We start from the raw sequence: 11,310 nt of genomic DNA on the forward strand, positions 1-11,310 counted from the left end.
TCCAGATGTGTCCACAAACATTGTATTATTTTCATAAAACTCTGCTAAACCTCATCTTTAGCCTGATATGAGCCAGGTGAAGATGTGATGCTTAGTTGGCTCGATTACCAAAAGGGATTTAGCCTAATCCTCTTTGGTGTAACCCCCCATCATTGGAAGTAAAGCTTACTCGCTAAGCTTGCTTTGTGGAATTCCTCCCTCTATTTTATATAAAAATAAACAAATAAAGTTAGATAAATAACAGTATTTCAGATGCATCTTGAATTATACAATAGATATATTGTGTCAGTCAAACAAACAGAACGTGTGTATATATATATATATATATATATATATATATATATATATTCATCCATTTTCCTAACTTGCTTATTCAAGGCCAGATTGCTGTACAGCTATAGTGTATCCCAGCAAGCATCTGGCACAAGGCAGGAACAACAGCTGGACAGGGCGCCAGTCCATTGCAGGGCAAACACATATATAAGATGAAAAAAAAAAATCACTTGGAACAAAACAATACCCATAAAAAAATGGTTTGTGTATACTCTTGTATAATATTTAGTCAACAGAACATACTATAAGAACAGTAGCAGCTCCTCATCAGCATTCCTTGTCATTTTGTACCTGCATCTGATTACCTCTTTTCTGATTTATAAGATCAAACGCCACAGATAAAATGATTATTTTAAAAGAATGACGTGAAAATAGAGAGCCTTTGGTATTAATATTCAAAGTGAAAAGCTAATTCTTTCTGAATCTCTCTATTATAAAAAAAAATCCTGTGGAATGAATGACTAGGAGACAATGCGTGATCTTCACGTTAATATTATGAAAGACAAATAAAAGAACCGCAAGATGAAAGAGAATGGGCAAAAAAAAAAAAAATCAGTAGTGTAAAGGGAAGCAGCACACAGATACAGGTGTCTCACTGCATATAAAGTGTATAAAGGACAATACGTTATAACTGAAACGTCGACGAATAAAAGATCGTAGTAGCGCAAAAAAAAGGAAATTCATCATCAGGACCAGGTGTAATTGAAAAAACAGCAGGACAAAGAGAGGTCAGAAATAAATGGAAATGAGCAGAAAACAAAATCTCTTCGCATTCGCATCATTCAATGCACAAAACTTAATTTACACAATAATAGAACATACGCTATGACAATCTGTGGACCCGCAACAGTTAAAGCAAAGACAAGTTTAATTTCAAAGAAAACACAATTCGGTCAGGTGTATATTTATGATCATGGAGAAGCAGAGACACAAAATAGCAAAAAGGACAGCGGCTGGACAGGCTTTAAAAAGATCGAAGGGCAACGTGTCTGCGACAATGCACGCAGCGTTAGGGCTCATTTATACTTCACGCTCAGAACGCGTACGCGCCCGTATCATGGCTGCCACGCGTTCCCAGCGTTCATTTCACGCGTCCTCTGAGCAGGTCCTCAGAAATTAACGCAACGCGTGCGCGAGTTGCAGTACCAGCAAAAAGTCGGGGGGTGCAGTGTGCTAAAAGTCGGAACGTGACGTCAGAGTCTCTGTTTACTATCTACATGTGACAGCAAGCCTCTATGGAGATCATTCGGGGATCGATGTGCGCTTTGCTGTTTTGATGAATGGTTCAAATACAGCGCTATACATTATGTAGTCGATGTGAAGTTGCAAAAAAAATAGACGGCACAAAAGATGGTATGTGAGACTTTTAAAATGTATCGTGTCATTTATATATGTCTTTTTTATTTTTTAATTTTTGCAACTTAACATATACAGTAAGTGGCTTATATTTGAGCCACTGAGAAAAAATAAATGACACGGTGAAAACGTGTATTTTGTGATTAAAGTGGAAATTTCGGCTTTAATCTCGAAATGTCCACTTTAACCTCGTAGTTTACTTTATCATTAAAGCAGACGGTCGTAAACGTCATCCCAGTTTTTAATCGCTGCGAGCTTCTTGGACCTGACAGCAGGTAAAGTAAAACAATAAAAATAGATGGCACAAAAGATGGTATGTGAGACTTTTAAAATGTATCGTGCCATTACGATCGATAATATGCGACGCTTGAATATAAAAGCACCACAAATGCATCTGTATGTCGGCATTTTGCTTCAGCAGCGGAAAGCAGCAATAGATCGCCAAACAGAACAAATTAAATGTATGATATTCCAACTCTCTGCACATTTAGAATCTTTAGATTTATACTTGATATCACTTTCATGATGAAATGCATTAAAATGTGTATGTTACATTTTACATATAATTTCGTTTAAATAATGATTACTGTTAATAAATACACACATGGGGGTGTCACGGTGGCAGAGCGATAGCACTGCTGTCTCGCAGGGAGTTATGTTGCTGGTATTCCACACTGTGCTCCGGTTTCCTTCCAAAGATATGCAAATTTGGGGATTTGGTGCCGCTAAAATGACGCTAGTGTATGTGTGTGCTTGTATTCACCTTGCGATGAGCTGAGGCCTCGTCAAGGGACTGTTTCTCACTCGTGCCCAATGCTTCCTGGAATGGACACATACATCCCTGGATTTGTGGATTTAATCAATAAACATCCTTTTCAGAGATATTGCGGTAAGGTGTTATCGGAATTTAATAGGTGATTTAGGCAATTCACAACACAGAGAAGCTGAACATGTTCTCACCGCGATAATATCTCGCACTGCCACCTGGTGGATTCCTCCAGATTTACGTAAAGTGCGCGCAAGTATAAACACTACAACGCTTGCGTAGCAGGAGCGTCCGCTGCAGCGTCGGCGTCGTGTGAAGTATAACTCCCCTTGTACGTCCTGCAAGAAAGAATTTAACCACGGCCGGGGCCAGAAATAAAGGACAATTATTGTTTTTACAAAAGTTTTTAAAGTAAAAGTGGAAAATAATGCATATGTAACAATTCCCATGAAAATAACAATCTCTTTGAATTGTATATTGCCTATAATTGCATATTATGTGATATCACCTCATGTGAAATTCTACTCCGTACTTCAAGAATTTTCATTTTTATATTGTATTGAGGATTTGTTCTGTACTGTGTATTGTACTGTATTGTATTAACCCCCTTCTTTTTGACACCCACTGCACTCCCAAACCTACCTGGAAAGGGGTCTCTCTTTGAACTGTCTTTCCCAAGGTTTCTCCCATTTTTCCCTACAAGGTTTTTTGGGGAGTTTTTCCTTGTCTTCTTAGAGAAGGCTGAGGGGCTGTCAAGAGGCAGGGCCTGTTAAAGCCCATTGCGGCACTTGTGTGATTTTGAGCTATACAAAAATAAATTGTATTGTATATCCGGTAAACCAAACACGGGGGTGGGCGAGCAAAGCGAGCCCCCTAGTTATTCACAAAAATAAATTAGAAGTTGTGTCTTTCTTGGACTATAGAATAAAATGTAAAAAACTGCTTAAAGTGTCAAATTCAAAGCAAGAATTAAATACTGATTGTTAAACTGGTTGAAAAAATACAATGTTCAGTTGCAACACCTCATCGTATCAGACATTTTACACCCCGAAATAACATTACTTAAATACCCTTAAAGTGAAAGCATGTTATTTGCAAGTTCGTTAACAAATGTTTTTTAATACATCTTCAAGATTAAGTTTTTACCTTATTTTATTGTTCTGTGAGGAAATGTTTCACAACATGTTATCATTATGAAAGTTTTAGATTGGTGTATCAAAATACAACATGACACCGTGCTTTATACATTTGTTTGACTGCAATGCAGGAACTAAACCAATGTTGCTGACTTGTGCTCTTGTTATAGTGACACTCATTTGGAGGACTTGGCTTCAGGTGATTAACGGTTATATTTTCGGCGAAGACAACACAGTGGTCAATGATCCAAGCCTCACAGCAGTGAGTTTAGAATTGGTTTCTGGAGTCTGGATCTTCTTCAGTAAGACTGAATTTCTATCTTTATCCCAGATATGTGCAAGTTAAGATGATTGTGGGCATGAATGTGTCTTCTGAGGGGCTGGAGCCCCATCTACAGTAGGACTGAAACTGTTCTGCCACAGATGAAACTTGTAAGTCACAAAACTAAAGAAGATAATGGACTGGGACATAAAATCTTAAACCAAAGGACTATCAGGAATCAAAAGCATACATTAAACAATAAAATGACAAAGCCCAATTGGCAAACAATTGTGATGTGTGGCTCACAGACTTGAACAATATTGAAGGAGGCAAGTGCAGGTTTCTGGCAAAATCAACTTTATTGTTGTCATAAAGCTATCCAAACGGGAGCTGTCTCTTCAGCACACACAAAAACCAACCCTGCACGCAATGACGCTAATGTCAACTTGTACTGGCACAATTCTCAGATTAGAACAGTAGACATATTTCCAGCACAAGTGAGAAGACAGGCAGTGAGCACACTGCCAGGTCAGGGGGTGGTTTTAAAGTGTTCCCTGCATTGTCCATTGGGCAAGAAATGCATTACACGGAGAGTCCATGAACTTGCAGTTGCACGACAGGTGGACAAGCAGTCTTTACCTACGTTAACAAGTTTCGGGGGTCTCAAAAATCTCACACAATAAACAAGCTTTAAAGAACCTGGCCAACATTTGCTAAAACCAGAATTGTGAAAGGTTTTGGATTGTAATTGGGGAGCAAATTTAATTATCTACTCATGGTTTATGTCATATGGTGAGACTTCTATGACCTTGGTCCCTAAGAACACATCAACACATTATGGCAATAAATGTATTTTGCTGGGGTCAGCCATTTTAGACAAGTGTCATATAATCACCATAAAAGTCAGATTTCCCCCTGGAGACAAATAAAGTTCTATCTATCAATTGATCTGTTTATTTACAGCATTTATCTAAAACCATTAAATTAAGTCTCAAATCAAAATGTAAGTACAAAATGAAAATTAAGTTGAATCATACATGTTTCAAAACCTTCAAAAAATAAGTATTAGATCTCAAAGAAAAATTTTACAGAGCTTCAGGCCATTCATAACTGGATCTTGTATTGCTTCCTGAATAGCTTTCATTGCATCACAGCCCTGATTTGGATAGAGTTCACAAAATTGACGTATTTGCCTAATGTCAAGGGATGGCCCACTCGAGCATTCAGGCACAATTCTGTGACCCTGGGAGAAGGTGTAAGGAGAGGGAAATAGAATGACAGAGCCCTACAAGCTACAGGACAACCTATTGTATGTAACAGGATGAGAATATATCACCAACGGGTACCTGCTTTGTATACAGAAGAGCACCAAGAGGTGGTTTTCCCTTTACATGTCATGTTAACTTGAGGTGTTTCTTGTACAGTGTTCCTGGCAACCGTTCAGGCCAAACAGCCATGCCGAAGTTGTAGGTGTCAGAGGAAGCTCCACTTAAATGGCCACAGAACTTTGTAAGACACACCCTTGGACTGGACATTAACATCAACATTTGATGGAAATTACTAAGTTTGGAAAGAATTCATTGTCAGTGTAAGGACAGCCTTAGTGGGAATGAATTTTATTGTGCTGAGATGAACAAACAAGCGTCCTGGAAATGATGACGCATGTTTGTACTGTAAGACACAGGTAGGCAAGATGTGTGCTAATTTTTTGTATTGTAGTTCTCACCCTTCCTTATGTGTCAAAGTGTTTTAAACACATATTTTAATTTGTAAAAACAACAAAAAATAAAAAGTATCTTGTGAGACTCCAAATGATGCATGTAGGGAGTATTATGGGGAAAGGACATTCTTCTCTGATTGTTTTATTCCTTAATTAAGATCCAAAGAGCTCCACGACCAAGATGTACAAAAAAAGTCAGGAGGTACACCAGAAGAGTTTGAATAAAGCCTTTAAATGTATTATCTGAATCCAACTAAATCTACAGACTGAGTCCCTTTAGTAATTTAGGTGTATGTAAACTAGTAGTAATAGTATAAGTAATATTGACACATGTAGGAATAAAGTGAAATACTTGCTTGCATGTCCGACCAATATGCAACACAGCACCATGATATCAAGCATGGAATATACATAACTCCTCCTTCATTTAACAGAAAACACATTTCCACTCATCATCATCATCATAATATGCCATGTCTTATGTCATGGAAAAATCATGATTTTCCATCTGTTTCTATTCTGGGAAGTTGTAATAAATAAGCTCCTCAAAACTTTTACCTGCCCAGCCCTTTATATGCCGCCTGAATGTCTTGTGCTGTTGGTTACAAGTTCTCTTTTGATCAGTTATTACTATGGCTGCAAAACTTCTCCTTCCTCAGTATATGCTCTGGAAATTCCAACTGGCATCTCCTGATTCATTAGATCAGTTCTCTTCTTGCTCAGGCTTTTTGCAGCTTTTTCTCATCTGTTCCTCTGTTCGTCCATGAGATTTTCAAGATTCTTCTCAAAAACCACATATCTACAGCTTTGAGTCATCCCTCACTTTGCTTTAAAATTCACCAACATTCGCTTCCCTGTGCTGGTGTGGAATGAATGTAGTGCTGCAACATTCTGAACCATGTATCCAAGGAAATAATATTATTAATTAGTACCTTGCTCAAACTTTTAAATGTACATTTTGTAATTCCAATCCTTCTCCTAATTTCACCATGAGCTCTACACTCGAATGTTTTTATGCTTCCTAAGTAATTGCATGTCTTTTTTTGTTAGCTACAGTACATTCAGTTAGCTTTTTTGTATTTCTTCTTTGTGACAGTCATTCCTTCAGTTTCCTTATGCAGCTGATAGTCAATCCCCTCTTTGCTATTTCTTCTCACAACTGTCTGTCTAATATTTCTTGGAGGTTTTCTTTAGGGGCAGCTTTCAGCACTATGTTATCAGCATATTTATTTCTCATAAAATCTGCTCACCATAAAGGTTGAATAGCTCAGGTGAGAAGGAAAATCCTGCCTGACTTCCCTCTTAGTTGGAAGATCTCATTTCTCATTGCTGCTCTTTTTTCCCAATGCAGATATTTAATTATTCTGATTTCCCATCAATATTCAACTGCTGAAGGATTTTCATAAGCTCTTCATGTGTCACCTTATCAAAAGTGTTAGTATAATCAATAAAACATACGTAAAGGTCTCTCTGGCCCTCTGTGGCACATTCACAAATCATCCTAAGGGTAAAAATTGCATTTTGTGTTCCAGTATCTTCGATAAAGTGACATTGCTCTGGTTTTTCTTTCTCTCATCATGGTGATTTATATAGTAGAACTTCTGACAATATGACTAGTCAGATTAATCGTATTGTGTAACCTGCATTCAGTTGCTCAAGGGCAGTAAAAATAATGACTGACTTGCTAATTTCTTCAGGTACTTTCTCGCTATCGTACAGTATGTTCATTCAGCAACTCTGTCTACATTTCATTCCCAAAATCTTCCAATGCTTGAATAATTTCTAAAGCAATGCCACCTGATCCTAATGACTTGTTTTTTTTTTTATTATCTTTGACTTACAATATCAAGAAAAGCCAAGCAAAATTACAATGGGCCACTCATGCTGTTTGTAAATGTTAGTTTCTCATTTCTTGTGTCTTTAAACAGCTCATGTTTGTATTCTTACTGTCTACAAATTATATTTGCTTCTTTCATGAGTGTCCATCCAACTTTTACCTTCAAACACCCAGTAAATGTATGCAAATGTGTGCATGCTTTTGTCAGACACAGTTCCTGCACTCTCAGCTCTTATAAATGTTTATGTTTTCCTCACTTTAAGTTCCCAAGAAAATAAAAGAAGACTTATAATATCCAAATCTTATTGAGGAATTTCGTCCCAAAGGGTTATCAACAGAAGAAATGAGTAGACGGGCAATCCTAGTACAGAGAAACAATGAAGTCAAACAAATTAACATGAAAATTGTCGACCGCTTACATGGCAGATTGGTTAAATGTGATTCACTAGACTATGCTAAAAACAGTTGGTGGTGATGTTGCAGAAGATGAAAACATCAAATTGTAGTATCCCGTAAAATATCCACAACTGTTAACACCGTCCGGCTGAATTACTGTTGAAAGAAGGATGTATCGTAATTTATGTATGAGTGATGGGCTATACAATAGGACAAGATTAGTTGTATTCAGAATTGATTGAACAATTATGACATGTACAATTTTAACAGGCGACAAAACCCAGGAGTGTGTGTGTGTGTGTGTGTGTGTGTGTGTGTGATAGTTGTGCCTGGGGTTTGGGTGTCGGTACAACCCCTGCAGGCTGGAAAGACCAGATCTTTTAAGCAAGCCGGAACTACAATACAATACAATACAATTTTTGTTTATAAAGCACAATTTAAAAACAACCGAGGTTGACCAAAGTGCTTTACAACACTATTAATAAATACACAGTAAAAACAGACACAAATTATAAAACATGATATCACACAAGCTGTAAACACAGGCGAAGTTCCTAAGGCCAAAAACACAGAACAGTAGTTCAAGAGATGTTGAACGCCAAGGAAAATAGATACGTTTTAAGAGTGGACTTAAAAACAGACAAGGTTGGAGCAGTTCTGATGTGAAACGGGAGATCGTTCCATAACTTTGGACCAACAACAGAAAAGGCACGGTCACCTCTGGTTTTTAGTCTTGACCTAGGCACTTGCAACAAATTAAAATTAATAGATCTGAGTGATCTTGGTGGAATGTAAGGCTGTAACAAATCAGTTAAGTACTGTGGGGCCAGACTATGTAAAGATTTAAAAACAAACATTAGGATTTTGTAATCAATTCTATATTTAACTGGCAGCCAATGAAGTGAAATTAAAACCGGCGTAATATTCTCGTATTTGCACTTTCCTGTGAGAAGCCGGGCTGCTGCATTTTGGACTAACTGCAATCGAGAGACACAAGACTGAGAGACACCGACATATAAAGAGTTGCAGTAGTCAAGCCGAGATGTTACAAATGTGTGCATAGCTATTTCAAACTTCTTTAGAGATAGAAATGGCTTTACTTTTGAAAGAAGACGAATATGGTAAAAACAAGACTTAACCACTGTACTTATCTGCTTATCAAATTTGAGGTTACTGTCAAACAAAACACCCAGATTTCTGACACATGAGGTACTGTACGGTGATAGAGATGTACTTTTAAAATCATATACGCATTGATCAGTGGGACCAAACACTATGAATTCAGTTTTACTCTCATTGAGGCTCAAAAAGTTTGTTGCCAGCCAAAGTTTTAGCTCCTCCAAACAATCCAGAATAGGCTTAAAGGCATTCTTATTTCCACGCTTTAAAGGAATATAAATCTGAGTGTCATCTGCATACAGATGGAAAGAGACCCCATATTTACTAAAGATAGACCCTAATGGAAGCAGATAAAGAGAGAACAACGCTGGACCCAGAATCGATCCCTGAGGTACACCAGATCTTAACTGTATCTCAGAAGAGGAATGGTGCCCAATATTGACCACAAACCTCCTATCAGAAAGATATGACCTAAACCATTGTAATACTATGCCCCGTAAACCAACGCACGTTTCAAGACGTGATATTAGAACGTTATGATTGACCAGATCAAAGGCAGAGCTGAGGTCTAACAAAACCAAAGCCGTAAACTGGCCAGAGTCCGTAGTCAACATGACATCATTTAAAACTCGTAAGAGGGCTGACTCCGTGCTATGGCAAGATTTAAAACCAGACTGAAACTTTTCGCAAATAGAATTATAAGATAAATGTGACTGAAGTTGGTTTAAAACAACTTTCTCAAGGATTTTAGATAAAAAAGGCAGATTTGAAATGGGACGGAAATTAAACAGCAGTGTGGAATCGAGATTTGTTTTTTTAAGATGAGGTCTCACTGTAGCAAGTTTGAAATCATGGGGAACAGTACCAGTTTGGAGACACTTGTTAATAACAGACAGCAGATCAGGGCCAACAGTGTCAATAATCTGCCTGAGAAAGCGTGGTGGAATAACATCCTGGGGACACATTGTGGATTTCAAACTAGACATAGTCCTAATCAAGGTGTTCAGGTTCACAGACTCGAATCCAGACCAAATCGAACCAGAATATGGAGCATCAACCAATTTGTATGAAGACATTGACAATGTAGCTGTTATTTCAGAGATCTTATCATTAAAATAAACAGCATAATTCTCACATAGAGTGACAGATACCTCAGGAAAAAGATTAACTTTTGGATGAAGTGCAGTCTCAATAGTAGAAAATAAAATATTTGGCTTATAGCTGTTTTGTGTTATTAACTCTGAGAAATATTTACACTTTGCTGCCTTAGCAGCTCGCTGAAAGGCAGAAAGAGAATCCTGTAGGATTTCATATGAAACTTGTAATTTGTCTTTTTTCCACTTTCGTTCTGCCTTTCTACAAGCCTGTCTAAGGGAACGAGTGGTATCATTATGCCAAAGTACTGAATTTTGCCTACGTTTTTTCACCCTTAGTGGTGCGATAGAATTTAAAATATTTGAACAGTTATTATTAAAATTACTAAGATGTTCATTTGCATCCAAGCAACAGGTGAGAGAGTCCATAACCTGAATAGCACTTAATAGTTCATACTTCGAAGAGAATTCTTCTCTTGAGCGATCCGTAAAATACGAGTCCAGCGTAACAGTGATGATTGGCTTGGGTTATTTCCGTCGAACAACATAGAAAACCGAATAGGCAGATGGTCAGATATACCAGCGTCCATGATCTTTATATCAAACAGTGACAGACCACGAGATAGGATCAAATCCAATGTATGTCCCTGAGCATGAGTAGGTCCAGTCACCCATTGCACAAAATCAAAGGAATCAAGTAAACTAAGAAAATCCTTTGAAAGTGGTTTAGAGCCACAACACACATGGATGTTAAAATCTCCCAGTATTAAAATCCTGTCATAACTAACGACAATTTCACTCAGAAATTGAGCAAATTCATTAAGAAAATCCTTATTAACATTGGGTGGTCGATAGATGACAGCAAAAACAACAGGGTTCACTAGAGAAAGTTGAAACAGCAGAACTTCAAAACAGTTATGAGGCCCAGTTGACAGTCGGCTGCAGAGATACGAGTTTTTGAACACTGTAGCCAAGCCCCCACCACGGCCAGATAACCGAGGTGAATTTAAAAAGCTACAGCCCGGGGGCAGGAGTTCGGTGAAGGGACTTAAATCACCAGGTTTAATCCAAGTTTCGGTGATACATAAAGCATCCAGAGCATGTAGAGTAAAAAAGTCATTTAAGATAAAAGTCTTATTTACCAGAGAGCGTGCGTTGATTAAAGCCACATGAAACGGCAACTCTCCCTGGGGTTGGTATTTCCCTTAAACTTCTTTAGTTTCTTAGCTTAACTGTCAGCTTGCATGTTACTGGAACCTGGTCACTCTCACACCCCATTCCTGAATTAATG

This window comes from Polypterus senegalus, chromosome 15, assembly GCF_016835505.1.
Source record: "Polypterus senegalus isolate Bchr_013 chromosome 15, ASM1683550v1, whole genome shotgun sequence".
NCBI lineage: Eukaryota > Metazoa > Chordata > Cladistia > Polypteriformes > Polypteridae > Polypterus > Polypterus senegalus.